This window comes from Piliocolobus tephrosceles, chromosome 1 (assembly GCF_002776525.5).
Source record: "Piliocolobus tephrosceles isolate RC106 chromosome 1, ASM277652v3, whole genome shotgun sequence".
In the NCBI taxonomy this organism is placed as follows: Eukaryota; Metazoa; Chordata; class Mammalia; order Primates; family Cercopithecidae; genus Piliocolobus; species Piliocolobus tephrosceles.
In genome coordinates this window covers 21,588,973-21,605,525 of record NC_045434.1, presented here as the reverse complement: position 1 = coordinate 21,605,525, position 16,553 = coordinate 21,588,973, and the positions used below count along the sequence as shown (strand labels likewise).

The 16,553-nt window shown below is 43.8% G+C and overlaps 1 protein-coding gene and 1 non-coding gene across 4 annotated transcripts in view; both read right to left on the bottom strand.

The window, feature by feature from the left end:
* The window catches only part of PBX1 (PBX homeobox 1), a 293,317-nt gene that overhangs the window by 196,272 nt on the left and 80,492 nt on the right, over window positions 1-16,553 (bottom strand). The gene's annotated exons all lie outside the window — the stretch shown is intronic.
* Window positions 15,847-15,953, bottom strand: LOC111539382. The gene has a single exon (XR_002730658.1). It is a non-coding gene; the product is annotated as a U6 spliceosomal RNA (small nuclear RNA).

Below are 16,553 nucleotides of genomic sequence, written 5' to 3'. Positions count from 1 at the left end.
GTCCTTATACCATGTTAGACTATGACAATCATAGTAGTTTCACTGCAGAACCGACATATTGATGCCATGTAAAATCCTATTCACTAGGATTTAGGGAGGCTACATGACATAACTATATACAATGTTTTACAAATCTAAAGCCCAGTGCAAACAAACACACAAAACCAGAACAAATGATTGCAGTCAAGGAGGTCAACTGAAGTTCCAGATCAGCAAACACAAACAGTAGGTCAAGCACAAGAAAACATTTCACTGAACATTACCAGAAATATTCATATTGTCTTGACTGTCTCAGTAAACCACTACAAGAAATGGTGGTCATCCTTGGAAGATTAAGAGTGGTCCCAACAGTCATGTATCTCAATGTTGTACTCAACATTGGACTTTTCTACTCCCAAAGCCAGACCACACTCCCATAGCATGGTGCTCTGTAGAAGACAGGCAGTTTAAAAAAGACTTCAGAGGCCGGATGCAGTGGCTCATGCCCATAATCTCAGCACTTTGGGAGGTTGAAGCGGGTGAATCACCTGAGGTCGGGAGTTCCAGACCAGTCTGACCAACATGGCGAAACCCCGTCTCTACTAAAAGTGCAGCATTAGCCAGGCCTGGTGGTGCATGCCCGTAATCCCAGCTACTCGGGAGGCTGAGGCAGGAGAATCGCTTGAACCCGGGAGGTGGAGGTTGCAGTGAGCCGAGATCCCACCATTGCACTCCAGCCTGGGCAACAAAAGTGAAAAAAGAAAAAAGGAAAAAAAGAAAAAAAACACACATCAGAGACTGGGGAGGAGACTGGGGAGGATGCTAAATTAATGAATAGCTCCTTTGGATAATTTCCATAAAATCGGTTCTTCCCCTGATTTATCCAATCCAGTGTGCCATCCTTGACCCAAGCAGGCCATGCTAGGAGCCAGTGTTCCATTCCCATCACCCGCTGTGCTCCCCTCTGTGATAATACAGATCACATCACACATTACTCGCCCATCACAAGCTCCTAAGGGTGGAGGCTGGCTTTATCTATTTCTTATATCCAGTTTGATAAATGTTGCTGAATGAATAGAGAAATGGTTAAGACTTGGTTAACTATCTTGGTTCTTCCATTGACTACAACTGAATCCTTTCTGAATAGGCCTTAAATGCTACAAAACTGAGTTTATTTTCACGAAGTTTATGTGTGTGGGAATGGAGAAGATAGTAGAACTATTGATGTGATGCTGCCAAATCTCCACTCTTGGACCATTCTCTTCCCATTTTTGACTCTTTAGAAAGTACAGATAACACCAGGGATAGTTTTTAAAAGAAGGACAGAAATTAAATTCCAGTATTTCTCACTTCACTTGTCCACATCTTTCAAAAACCTTCTTGATCCTGCTCCTCCTGGAATGTGTCCAGCCCAGCTGAAGCAGTGGATTTAATGACAAAGACCATCACTGATGAGATAATCACACGACATAATAAGTTTAAAATCAATGAAACCTGAGGCCTGATGTTTTGCCATGATGTCAACTCTAACCAGAGTTCCAAAGACTGGACCTGTTTTCTGTTAATACGAATGACAAATCACAGAGACCTGGAAATACACACACACATCCTACCCTTTTGGTTCCAGGTAAAAGCACTGCATTATAAGTAAGGGAACCTGGATTTTCTTGCCATTCTAGGTGCCAAAAATCTTTGTGGAGTAACAAAGTTTTTCATATTGTCCCCATCTACAAAATGCAAATATTAGAGCTAGACACCCTATCCCCAATGCACTGTTTACGGAACATCTGCCAGCAATTTCTAGTCCTGATTTGTGATATCCTTGAGTTGACTCTACTGTTTGGAAAAGAATGGTAAAAATTTATCAGAAACAGAATTCCATTTTAATCTCGGGAAAAAGGAGCAGAATTTTAAAATCAAATAACAAACACAGAAAACTCCAAAGAAGGAATATGCTGTTCTATTGTCATGCCTATTGTCATAAATAGCCAAGGACAATGAAGCAGACAATGAGCCCCAAGCAAAGAAACAAGTAAGTTCCAAGCCATTTAAAGTATGCTTTTGTGGGCCCAGGTTTGAGAGGTACGGTCGTGACAGGCTTTTGTCTGCCCTGTGCCTCAGCTCACTCCTCACTCTGTTGCCCAGGCTGGAGTGCACTGGCACCATCTTGGCTCACTGCAATCTCCGCCTCCCCGGTTCAAGCGATTCTCCTGCCTCAGTCTCCTAAGTAGCTGGGATTATAGGTGCCCACCACCACGCCTGGCTAATTTTTGTTTTTTAGTAGACAGGGTTTCACCATGTTGGCCAGGCTAGTCTCGAACTCCTGACCTCAAGTGATCCACCTGCTCCAGCCTCCAAAAGTGCTAGTATTATAGGTGTGAGGCACCATGCCCAGCCCTCATTCATCCCTCTTGCCCAGCACCACGGCTCTTCCACTGAATTCAGGGAGCCAGGCCTCATGGACCATCACCCATGTGCTCCAAAACTCTTATAAAAAACTGTGTCTTAAGTACTAAATTATTGTAAAAAGATTAAAAAAAAAAATACAAGTGAGACTGAATAAAAAAATATTATGGTGTATTCACATAATAGAATACCACTCGGTAGGTAACAAGGAGGAGTGAAGTACTGATGCAAGCAATAACACAGATAAATCTCAAGCAACAGTGTGATAAGTAAAAGCTGGATACAAATGTATACATGTTGTGTGATTCTACCAACAAAGTTTAAACACGGCTGGGCGTGGTGGCTCACGCCTCTAATGCCAGCACTCTGGGAGACTGAGGCGGGCAGATCACTTGAGGTCGAGTTCGAGACCACCCTGGCCAACATGGCAAAACTCTGTCTCTACAAAAAATGTAAAAATTAGCTGGGTGTGGTGGCACACACCTGTAATCCCAGCTGTTCAGGAGGCTGAGGCAGGAGAACTACTCGAACCCAGGAGGTGGAGATTGAAGCGAGCCAAGATCGTAACACTGCCCTCCAGCCTGAGCGACAGAGTGAGTCTCTGAAAAAAAAAAAAAAAAAAGTTTAAACAGGCAAAAATAAACTCTGATGATGTGGCGGTGGGGGTACGGGTGGTAAGAGACGTAAAAAGGCCTGAAAGAAACTTTCTAGGGTGATAAAAGGGTGTCGGTTACATGAGTATATTTACTTGTCAAAACACATCAAACTGTATATTTTAGGCCTATTTTGCTGTATATACATTTTCAAGTTTTAAAGTTCACAAGCTTATTTATCTTTAACCTCCCCCCACCTCTTGACAAAAATCTAGGAAGTTTAGTGGTATAAGGGAAAAACACTGAATTCTGGCAAGGGAGGATCTGAAATGTAACTCTCTTCTCTCACCTTCTAGTTCTATTACCTTGAGCAAGTAAGTTAACATCTCCACTCCTCATTTTTCCCATCTGTCGAATGGGAAGAATCTATTAATGGTCATCTCCAACAAAATGCCCCAAAAATAAAATGCCAGCAATATAAAGGAAAATGCTTTGTAAATGACACAAGGTTATATAGAAAAGAGATGAAATGAATCACTATTTTCCAAATTGGGGTGGAGTGAGGGGAGGAAAATCTGCTAGAGTAACCCCACAGGGGTTATTTAAATTTATATGAGGTCAGGAGATCGAGACCATCCTGGCTAACACGGTGAAACCGCGTCTCTACTAAATATACAAAAATTAGCTGGGTGTGGTGGTGCATGCCTGTAATCTCAGCTACTTGGGAGGCTGAGGCAGAAGAATGGCTTGAACCTGGGAGGTGGAGATTGCAGTGAGCTGAGATTGTGCCACTGCACTCCAGCCTGGTGACAGAGAGAGACTTCCTCTCAAAAAAAACATTATGTGATGATTTCCTCTTTCTACCATTTTGAAATTCCCACAGCTGATCAGAGCCACTAAACCAAGACCTCACATTTGGCTTCCACTTTTCCTTAAACACACACACACCCTGCATAAGCTCTGACTCCTCTTATTTGCTCTGTCTGCTTTGCGAGGTGCTCAATCTGCATAAACCATGAAAATAAATCAACCAGACAATGAGGAAAAAGCAACAAACCGCAGCCAAGGCCAAGGTACAAACCCCACCCGGGGAAGAATAGGTCATTAGGTCCTGCTGTGAGTCACGGATGTCAACGTGCTTAAAGTGGATTTGGTCGCAGGAGGAAAGTCACCCATTTGTGGGCTCCTCTCTGTCTCATTCCCCTCCTTTCGTCTCCCCCCACCTTCAGCTGTTCTTTTTGGAGGGTGGTTTATGTGTTCTCTGCACCTCCCTCTTCCCCTGCTCTTGCTTCTCTCCTGCACTTTCTCTTTCTCTCTAGGCTGGGTTTAATTTGACACCTTGAGCTTTGGTAACGAGGTGGGGAGCAGAGCAGCCACAGTGGAATTCATTAGGCTCAACACTGCAGGGCCCGCTCTCTGTGCGTTAATGACATCGGAGGGTAGGGAAACGAGACAGCCACCACGCGAGATGAAATAAACATGAGGACTGTCAGCAGTGACAGCCTAAGCAAAGGGGACAAAATGAGCCAGGTAGAGACCCTTCCCCGTCCGCACAATGCAAACCGACAGCTTGCAATGCCCCCCCACCCCGCACAGCCTCCACCACCCCTCCCCAAAGCTGAAGGATGGGTAATGGAGAGGGGGGTGAGATCGAAATGTGGATGGGAAAGAAGAAAATAAAATACAATTAAATGATCATTGTTTTAACATACAAATTTCACTTATCAGTTTAATGTTGGTGGAAGCCGAATTCATCACCTTCCTTTGGAGACAGGAGGTACAAGGAGGCTGAGGTGGGAGTTGGCACGCCTGGGCTGGGCTATGCTTGAAGTGTTCTTTCCTTTCCCCTCACCTCTTAAGCTCTAGGCTGATTTCTTTTTTCTGAGCAACATCATTCCCCCCATTTTCAACCACCATCCCTCCCCGGTACTACAGGGAATGCTACAAGGAGGAAAAGAAGGGAGAAGGGAAGCAGAGGTGGTGGAGAAGAACTGAAATGCTACTTCCTGCACGCTTTTGTTTTCTTGGAGGTGGAGAGGAGGAGGAGGATGAAAATTCAAGCAGCATGTTCTAGACCGCAGAGCAGCATGAGCTATATCCACACTGCGCAAAGTCCTTAATGTGCACACCTAGAGGAGCACACGGAGGCCCGCTTCTCAGTTAACAGTTGTCAAGAGACAAAGACGGGTGGTCCAGCAGGGTTAACTGATAAGGAAAGTTCTAGGGACTATGATGGCTTTCTAGTATCCACATAAAGCAGACTGTAAACAGACTAAATCAGGGCTGCCTTCTCTTCCAATAGCAAATAGGTTATACCTGTAACCCCAGCACTTTGGGAGTCTGAGGCGGGCAGATCACTTGTCAGGAGTCCAAGACCAACCTGACCAACATGATCAAACCCTGTATCTACTAAAAATACAAAAACTAGTCAGGTGTGGTAGCAGGCACCTGTAATCCCAACTACTCAAGAGGCTGAGGCAGGAGAATCTATTGAATCCGGGAGGCGGAGCTTGCAGTGAGCCAAGATCACGCCACTGCACTCCAGCCTGGGCAACAGAGCGAGACTCCGTCTCAAAAAAAAAAAAAAAAAAAGAAAGTAGCAAAAGAATAGTCTCCCTTTACAGCAGAGGCCTAGGAGTCTAGTGGCTTCCCCATCTCTAAAAAGTCTTCAAATCTGACTCCATATGGCTGGCCACAATGTGAGGCCCAGGGATGGGATCTGTAGCACTACATTTGCCTTAATTTTGTCTGCAGATCTACATGGCCAGAGTTGAGAGTTGCTTCTATGCCCCTTTCCCAGAAACCTTCAACTCTTTCTCTCCCTTCCTCAGAGAGAGGAGTTTGGTGAGCAAAGTCCATACTTTAAAGCCAAATATCTTTGTTTTTTTTGGCCACGGACTTCTCAAGCAAGGTTTTCAAAGAACCCCCAAAGCTGGCAATGTTATTAGGAGAAGGGACAGGAAAGCCATTATATTTTTATTAACTAGCATTAAAGGGAATTCATAAGAGAAAGTATGTGAAGGCTGGATCAAGGTCAAAATTCAAACTTAGAACAGACCCAGCATGGTCATTTTGAGTTGCATGAGTTTAAGTCTGCCCTATCACACCCCTGGCAGGAGGTGGAATGCAATAAAAAGCTAACTTGAAAGTTTGTTACAGTCTGCTGTAAGGATGTGAAGGACAGGGGAGGCCAGGTGCAGCAGCCTGGGAGCTCCTTATGCTTGAATGTATGGGACACAATCTAGGAAGCCAAGTGGCAGTGACTCCAAGCCACAGGTAGGAACGACTAATACCAGAAAACAGCCAGTTTTGCATACTGGGGGGGGGAAAACTGATAGATTTAGGGCATTATCTTTTCAGGGGGTTGGGAGGATGGCAGTTTTGTCAAACAGGTTCTCGGTTTAAGGTCTAGAGACTCCCAACAAAAGTTTTCTCTACATTCAAAAATAGGTAACACTTTCCTTCCCTATATGGCATGAAAATAGATGAGTTAACGCTTCATATTAAGCACTATAATCCCTGAAGGAAAGCGATCCATTAATAAAAGTGCTTTAGATGTATTTTACATTTAAAAGACTAATTTTGTTTTAAGCTAGAAAATATGATTATAGAATACTTTGTTAAGGGAAGGAGACACACACAGCCCATTTGTTTTGGAAGGCAGCAGGTGAAGTGACTAAGAGCATGGCGGTGGGAGAGGACCGAACTAGATCGGTAGGCCAGTGTTCCCACATTCCAGTACATTCTAGCATGGACCCCCTGAAAATGATCAAGGTCCAGAATGAACACAAAGTAACCCCACAGAGGTGTGTCATCTTGGAATGAAAGAGGCAAACAGCCTAAGTCACATCAATGACACCAAAGGTATCACAGTTAAACAAAAAGCATGTTTCTCATATTACTCATTTGGACCCTCCCACAATTTTCTTTCTTTTGGCCCAGTTCTAATTGCAAGCCTGCCCCTGGGGCTAGAGGCCCCTGCTCTGTGCATGTTTTCATTACATTACACTGCCTTGCTCAATCTCCAAGATAATCTCTGCAGAAGCTGATTTCTCCTCTCATGTTTTCCCTCGTATCTGAAAAAGAAAGCCAAATGCCCTCCCACCGAGAGCAAGCAGCTGACAAATCAACAAGTCCAGCGTCATTCTAAGAGGCATTAAGTATAGCAGAAAGAGGCGGGTAGCTTAGAGTAAGATAAACAAGTTTGATCCCCTTCTCTACTATTTACAGGTTTTGGGACCCAGAGAAAATTATGTAGCTTCTCTGGGCCTCCGCATCCTTCTCTGTAAAACGGGGAGGATAACAGCAACCTCTCTGCTGCATGCAAGTAAAATATCCTAAGTGTGATTTCCCTACAACGGTGGCTGGCATGTGACTAACACTTTCGGTGGGAGCCAGCTAGCGAGGAGGTGGCCAAAGAACTTGCTGTGACACTTCTAAAGTTTCCCGGCCTTGAAGTATGTGAAAAATAAGTTACACAAGCCAAATGAGCTACACTTACTATAGGAATATCCTATAGCTTGATAACTTTAAAGTATAGTTTAAGTTTCCTTCCTCCACTGTTAATCGGAAGCACTGAAATTACACCCCTAATAAGCCCCTCTTTGCCTTTCTTTGGGCACACTCAAGTTCACCTCCTATCATCAGCCTCCCCAGGTCCCCGGGGATTTCACAACCCCAGTGCATAACACAAAAGCTGGGGTGCTTTGAGAAAATACAGATGCTCAGCACCAGCCCCCAGATGTTCTGATTTCATCATTCCAGGGTAGATCCCAGGCACTGATAATATTTTTTTAAAGTTCCCCAGGTGATTTTAATGTTCAGCCAGGGTTGAAAACCACTCTGTACCAAATATACTTGTTATTGAAAGGTTTATGCATAACATTAAAAAAAATTTTATGAGGATTTTTATTGCCGTAACAACTTGGCAGAAGGGTTAGGCCTGCTCACCTAAAAAGGAAAGCTCCTCAGGCTTCTTAAAAGATCATACCTGGGAGGGGCCCAGGGGGGTCAACTAAGTCACCAGGATTTCATGGAGGAGGCTGAGAGAAGGAAGTGACTTTCCCTGATAACAAAACAACTTCCCGGCAGGGCTGGATTCCTTCCTGGAAAGCCTGGAGTCGTTACCATGTTCCTCCTTTGGCTGTAGCGGTGGCTCTGGGGTCTGGACTGCTGTACTCTTCTCTCTGCTCTTCTTCCCTCTTTTCTTATCCTCCCTAGTGGTTCCTCCTCCAACGGCCCCTGTTCAACCTTCAGTGCTAACTGCTATCAGTTTGATGAGTTCTATTTGGTGCCTTGAGCTTTGAAAGGGAAGGTGCCATGAAAATCTTAATAAACAAATAAATTATTCATACTAGGCATTGGTCTATTCTCTACACCACTGGGTTTCAAAGATTTCTTAAAAGCACTCTTTCCCATAAACCCGAGCAAATAAAAGCCATGAAACAAAGGTGCAGGGGTTGAAGTTGGGGTGGGACCCCCGAGCCTGTGGGGCTGCCCCCCTTACTACCAGGAAGACTGTCCCTGGGACACCTCCATAGTCTTCCCAGGGCCATGTCCTGCAGAACGGACCGAATGCCACTGCACTAAAGGTATGAGTGCACAGTGTGTGTTTGTGGTGGGCAGTCCTAAAGGATATAACTGCATTCCACCACACATCCTGACCCCTAAAAAGGATTTGCTGTAAAACAAACACGCCTCTGTGAAAAACTGCATGTACTGAAATTGGGTGGTGAGAAAAATAAAGAGACATGGCAGTGGTTGGACCTGTTTAATCTACTCAATCCTGTAATGGATTTAAGAGCACATAACTATCAAAAAAAAAAAAAAAAAATCTCTCTCCTCTCAATGAGCAGGGTCGTATCTCTAACAAATGTGCACAGGTATGTGTGACTTTCTACCTGTTACCTCTGCTGAAGACTTAGTGTCCCCAAGTCTTTTTTCCATTCAGAAACAAGGAATAAGGGAGGGCAATTAGAAGTAAGAGGTCAATTTGACCACATCTCCCCCTCGGAAGCATCCACAGGTCTTTGGCAGCCAGGACAGTGGTTGCCTCTTCTAGGTAGTCAGCCTACAAGGGAAGCTCTGAAAAACACCGTCTGGTTGATTCCATAATGTATGTGGCTGTCAATGACAAGCTTTCCTACTGTTGATCAAACTAGTTACGCAGTAACCACTACTGATTCAGTACCTACATTTGCCAAAAACATCAGATTGATTATTTTAAATGGTTTTCATAACTTAGATGAGGGGAGGATTAAAATGGGATTTTTTGCTTGTTTCTTTGTTCCTTTAGCCAGCATGCTGCTCCTGAATCAATTTCCCCTTCATTCTTCTGCTCCAAAGAAACTCTGGCTTGCTGAGAAGACTAGGTCTGGATATCCAAAATGCCATCAAGAAAAGGAGGCACAGAGAGAAAAATAAAATCCCTTCAGATTCACATCTTGTGTTACGCATAAAAGCACTTTTGTTTGGCCCTTATAATTTTTCCCCAGGGCAGTTGCCATAATCCCCACTTACAGATGAGATAACTGAGACTGAAAGATGAGGTGACTTGCCCGCAGTCACGCAGCCTGGGTCTCATGGGGCTTGGATCCAAGTCTTCCACTTCTCAATGCAGTTCTTTACCTATCGCACAAGTCCTGCCTCAAAATTCAAAGTGCCCATTGTTAACCTTGACTGAAGAAAGTAAAAGAATCACTGAACAACTTTAATTCACGACAATCATATCACCTTAGTGTTGTCATTTCTCCCCAGTATAATCTCATGACCATTTCCAGTTTCCCTGGGGACAAATCTGCACATTAATCGGGAATGAGTTATATATCTGTGTGTACATGTTGGCAAGAATAATGGGCCCTAAACTATTTTCAAAGGTCTCCTTACTTTGTCCTCAATATTTCCATCCCAAGTCCTCCTGCCATGGTTTTTCTCCCACCTCTCTTGTTCCAAGTTCTTTTTGATCACCCCCCACTATACTCTTTAGCCCAAGCCCCCCTTCTCCTCTGCCTTAAAATCAAAACAGCCATGGAGTTTGTTCAGATTCCCTATTCATCAAGGAAATGAATTCCATATGCATAATTCATTTCTTTTGTGAACTTTTTTCCCCTTCAGGGAGTTAATGCTCCCTAGTGCATTGGGAACAGAGACAGTGACAGAAGGACCAGAGAGCAAGGGGGCAAAAATGCTTTTCCCCATGTAAATGGGACAGATAGGGGCCAAAAGCTCTGGCCTTTGCTGGCGGACACCTTGAGCTCCACAATTCTATCTCACCAAAAGAAGGGGGGGCATCCTGTACTGGTTATTAGGGCACAATAGGCTTCATCCTTAAGGGTGAGAAGCCCAGGGAGCCCAGAAGCCTTTTGAGGCTGGAGGCCTTATTTCCAAACCCAGTGGATGACTCATGGGTAGAAAGAAATCGATAGAGTCTTCCCACTCCTTTATGTCTCTGCTCATATTAAAAACCCAAAACTGAACAAAGAGATATACACCGTGCCCAATGCACCATGTTTAACAGCTGTTGCATTTGGAGAAAAAGCAGTCCCTAGTCCAAAGTCAGATTTGAAAAACGGCTTTATTAAGAGAAAGATTTACTGTATATGAACTCCAAGACTAGAAACTGGAGGAGGAGCAGCTGAGAGAGACAGATCTGCCAGACGGAGAGCCCAACTGATTCCACTGGCTGATGTTACCTCTTGGCAAGATACACTGACCCACACAACATCCTGGACGTTGAAGCCTTTGGTTATTAACTCTTTAATAACAGTCTGGAGTCCCCAAAGTTCAGAACTGATTTAATAAATGGCACAAAACACATTAAGGCCAAGATATACCTTTTATCCTGAAACAGTCTATTTCAGGAAATTCATGTTACTTGGCATCTTATTTAAATATTTTTTAATCCATCCTTCTTTTCTGTTTTTAACTTTCAACTTTATCTCCATTTAGGAAAAAAAAAAAAAAAAAAAAAAAGCTGATAAACATTTTAGATTTAGGAATTGTTTTGCCTGATTTGCCCAAGACCACCTCTTAGCTCAGGGTCTGCATTTTGTAAATGAACGGTGGCAGCCTCTCTTAGAGGAACTGTCTAGGGTCTTAAGATGAGCAGAATTTGGTACACACCTCCTAATATAGACTGCTCCAAAGATGCTGTTTAATACGTAATAATAAAGTTTCATTTGCTGTTTACTTTTCTCTGTACGGTTGGATATAGACTAGATAGGTAATGTACTAGTAGGAAACAAAAGGGGATCCGCCAATAAATTCCAAGAAACAGAAATTTTACTGTGATTCCTATAGAATTAACTTGCAAAGACAAGTAAAATCCCCCAAGGCTTTCATCCAATGTATGAAATGAAAACCAGAAAGCAGCTGGCCAGTCTTTTTTAACCATCCATTAGAAGCATGATGCCAAAAGTAAGCACTCCAAGTAGAAACTAGGGATGTCGTCAACATTGAGGAGATTGGAGAAAGGGCTTGGCTGCTGGCCTTAGAGAGCTTATAGTCTATTTACAAAAGAAAGAATTGAGAAGGGAATGCCAAAGTTAAAGTTAAACTGGACCCAAAGAATATATAAGCAATAAATATGTAAGTGAGTCAAGCTGCTCCCAACGGTTATCAGTGATTCCCAGCTATATCCGACATAAGAGTCTTCAGATCACAATGATTTTGTGCAAGGTCTTTGGAGTGGGGTAGACATGGGTTTAAATCCCAACCACGCCACTTACTGGTTACATAATTTTGGAAAGAATTTAGCCTCTCAAACTTCATCTGTAAAATATATGTGATAATTTTGCTTCTTCATGAGCTATTTGTAAGAATCTAATTAGATTAAAACATATACAATAACTCAGTAGTATGCCCAGCATGTCATAAGTATCCAAAAGGCTGTTACGTAAAAAATAAAAAAATAAAGCCAAGGTATTAGCTCATGTACCACTGGAAACAAACAGTGCTACAGACTGACATGGGAACAGATAACTTGCTTTGGCACATGGTGGGAGGTCACATTCTGGAACTTAAAAATGTTGCCCTATCTGCAGTATGCCACATATCTGGTTCTTGTGTGGACTCGCTAGAAAGTGAGCCAAAGAGAATTAAGAAAACCAATCCCTTCACCAAAAACCAAGTTTTCCCATCTTCTTCTAGAATATATACCCCGAACCTTGCCCTTTCTTTTTACCAGGTGGAGCCTCCATTCTATCTTCCACCACGACACCACGTCAGCATTGCTCTCTTTCCTATACTAAATCTGGACAGTAAATGGCATCACCCTGTCACGGGGGTACGGAGAGTGTCTGCAACGCCCCATTTAACTGCTCTGTGCTCCTATCTTCGGGCTTCATTAGCATATTTCAGCAGGGCCTTGATGGATGAAGATGGATGGGGCAACATCATCCTTGGTGAAATCACTGTTTCATCAAGGTTAAACCAGCCTCAAGCTTCGCCACCTCCCTTTGTTTGGCTAGGTTTCTAATAACAAAATTAACGGCAGAATTAATGCCCAGGAGGCTCCCAGTGAAATATACTGATGCCCTCAGAATGAAGCTTTATCCTGGACCTCCCAGTTTATAATCCATCAATCAGTTGCTTCTATACTTTATCTTAAAATAAAACATCACCTCCATCACAGCAGACGCCGGCTTCTCTATCCTTTCATCTGAAACAACTGGGCTGGGTAAAAGAATAAAAGGTGGCTCGTTACCTTAGAATGATCATAGTGACACCAGTCCAAGTAGACAGCAGAGACTAACATATGTCCAGTTTCCAGAACTAGACTGTGAGCTCCTTGAAGGCAGATAGTTTTTGTTCTATTTCCTTTTAATATCTCATTTTCTATTTTTCTGTGAGGCAAAAGGAGCACATGTTCACTAAGTCCTGGCTGATATTAAAGGAACTGTATTCACCATGAGAAAAAAACACCTAATCAAATAAACAAATTTATACTGAACACTTACCATCTACCAAAGATTTCACGGGGCCAGGTTACAGTACTAGGTCCTAGGCCTCAGGACCTTAGGAACTACCCCGACAAGTTTCAACATGATTCCTGAAGGATATGGTCTCCTAATCAACCACTGAGACATACTTGGATGCTTCTCCATATGAAAATGGAGAGATGCCCTGAATGTCCTGGTCTGAGACCAAAAGGAGAAATCATGTTGGTGAGAGTGGTCAAATATCTGGGGTCACACCTAGGTTCTATTTTTTGTTCCATTTCCTATTAATAGTCACATCCCCTTGGCAAGACACTTCTACTTGCTGGGACTCAGTCTCTACCAAATAGAGTAAGCCTGCACTTGGTTCTGCCAGTTCTGAAACAGGGTCACAACAAACTCTGCAGGTGTACCTTCTTAGAGCTGGTGCTGGAAATGTGAAAATGCACAGAGTCCCCTGCAAAATAGGCTCGATGGAAATAAACAGTACTACAGATGGGGCTTATCCTATGAAAACAGAACACTGCTAACCTGGACAATCACAGAATTCATTTTAACAAAATGATGGGAGAAAGAAAAAACAAAACACAACAAAAGAGCCACCAAAAAGCCGTGCATATCATATAATTAATCAAGACACTTTACCTCACTGAACCTCAACTTTCCAGGGGTACTACTGAGGATGAAAAGCTTAAAATTTATCAAGTGTTCTAACTTCCTTAAAGGAAGGGTGTCAGCTGAATACCAAAAGTCACCCTGAGCATGCACAACCCAACCCAATTTGTGGTATCTGGCATGGGAAGGATGCAAATCCAGACGTTCACGCCATTTGGAGGGAGTCGATACAATAAAATCCTTTCTCGCAGTGTTCTCTGACTTAGAATAAAATCTGGAATTCTTAAAATTCAAAAGAAGAGTAAGTACTGGAAAAAAGACACGTTAGCCTTGAAGTTATCCCTCAGGCCTGCTACCCTTGTGTCTTCTTCATTAAGTGCCTCTACAGTAAATAGCTGAGGGAAGGCAACTGAGTCAGGCTAGACCTGAAGCTACATCATAAGCTGCCTTTGGTGGCAACCAAGGCCTCTGCCCAGAGTCACAAAGAGGAAACCCCATGGAACTAGGGCAAAGGAAGACGAGTCATTTCAGCCCTAGCCAATGGGGAGGGCAGCTAAGAAAGCATGTCGAGGCAGGAAAAGGGCCCGGTTGCTTTACTGGTCCAGATTAAGTCATCGGATGGCCTCCAGGTCTGAGCTAGTTTCCTAGGTACCATAGTGGGAATTGGTGGGCCCCTAATGACAGAGAGATGAATGAATGGACCCCACTCCACTCCCATTTCTCTTCTCTCTCCTTCCTCTCTGCCCCCAGTGGCCAAGGACAACACTAAAATCAGTATCACAAGTCTGCTGTGGCACATGGCCATGGAATGTGACCGTCAGAGGCAGCTCAGAGAGGACACAACTGGAAGAACAGGTGGTGTGGAATTTTAGAACCACTGCCTTAAGCATTCTGCTCAAAGTCCCAGAACGGGTGCTGATGGGAGCTTTTCGAGAGATGGTCCCTCCCTGCACAGAGCATAAGAAATGGGTGAGGATGACAGTATCCTGGAGAAGCTGTAACTTTGACAGCTGGAAAGGTCTTAAGCAACCAAGTCCTCCTCTGACAGAGAGGTCAAGCTATTAACATCTGTTTGCCCAGAATACTGTGCCTGTGTTTGCTTTAAGACACAAGGAACTGACTGGGTGCAGTGGCTCATGCCTCTAATCCTAGCACTTTGGGAGGCCGAGGCAGGTGGATTGCCCGAGCTCAAGGGTTGGAGACCAGCCTGGGCAACATGGTGAAACCCCGTCTCTACTAAAATACAAAAAAATCAGCCGGGCATGGTGGCGGGCGTCTGTAATCCCAGTTACTCAGGAGGCTGAGGCATGAGAATTGCTTGACCCCGGGAGGCAGAGATTGCAGTGAGCTGAGATCGTGCCACTGCACTCCAGCCTGGGCGACAGAGCAAAACTCCATCTCAAAAAAACACAGCAAAAAATAAGGAACCACTGAAAATAACTATAAACTGTCCTTTGTGCTAGTGTCATCACATCATTTCCCCGTAGGTAGGTTGCACAAGGAGCAATCTGATGAGTGGAGCACTTAAACAGTAGTCCAGATGAGTAATTCCAAACCCCTGACCTACTTTGTTCTGAGAAATAGGTCAATGTTATCATCATTCTAGCTGGGGAAACTGAGGAATAAGAGCTCTTAGCAGGACCTGGATGAGAAGCCAGTTTAGAACCCAAGGCCTTCCCCATTTGGATTCCTTAGCTACTCTATATACTAGAGGACATACAAATGTAAACAGAGAAGAAAAGATGCAAGGGCCCTCTTCCAACCCTACAGACCCACCTAGCACATCCAGGCCTCCAGGAGCCAGGCTGTGATCTGTTTGGGGAATATTCACTGATGTCACAATTCTGAAGTCTAAAATTCAGGTCTTGTCGATACCTGGAACCCTCGGACTCCTTGGTGGCTTTCTACCTACTCCAGCCCCTCTGGCTTTGGCAGAGGCTTCATCTATACCATCAGGCCACAGGATTTTTTTTTTTTTTTTTAAATATAGAACACAGCTGGGTATGGTGCCTTACACCTGTAATCCCAACATTTTGAGAGGCTAAGGTAGGAGGATCACTTGAGCTCAAGAATTTGCGACCAGCCTAGGCAACATAGTAAGACCCCATCTCTACAAAAAAAAAAAATAGAAAAAATTAGCTGGGCATGGTGGTGCATGCCTATAGTCCCAGCTAATAGGGAGGCTGAGGTGGGAAGACCGCTTAAGCCCAGGAAGTCAAGACTGCAGAGAGCCATGGTCATGCCACTGCACTCCAGCCTGAGTGACAGAGCAAGACCCTGTCTCAATAAACAAACAAACAAACAAACAAACAAACAAACAAATAAAGGAACACTTCACCACTTTGCATGTCATCCTTGCCTAGATGCCATGCCAATCTTCTCTGTATCATTGCAACTTTAGTATATGTGCTGCCAAAATGAGCACAGGCCACAGGATTTGGATCTCATCTTGGAACTAATGGTCTCTAGGGTTCCAAACAAATCATCCCACTGCCCTGTACTACTGTCTCATCATCCTAAAGATGGGAGCAAACCATCCTAACTGATTCCATATGGATTAAGAAACCACTAAAATCAATCAATACCATCCAGACACCCAGCATCAAAAGGAGAGAGAGATCTCTCATCTTTTCCAACCTAAACAGAGGGAAATAAAGGCTCTTCATTTAGGAGGCTAAGACGGAGGACAAAAACCAAGACATTGAAGTTTGGAATAAACAGGGTAGCTACAATACTCACCTTCTTTTCCCAACTTCCTACTCTTTAATCATGGAGAGGAGGTGAACAGCAATAATTACTTTACACTTGCTGCATGCCAAATGGAACTAGCGCCTCTTTTAACCTTCCAGCCCACTCTGTAAAGCAGATATTGCTATCCCTTACAGACAAGAGCAGTAAGGTTCAGATGAACAAGCAGCTTGCATAAAGCCACACTGCTGGTAGGCAGAAGAGATAAGGATTGAACTAAGGCCTTCTGATGCCAAGCCTGTACTCTGGCTACTATTCAACTCCTGTAGAGAAAAAA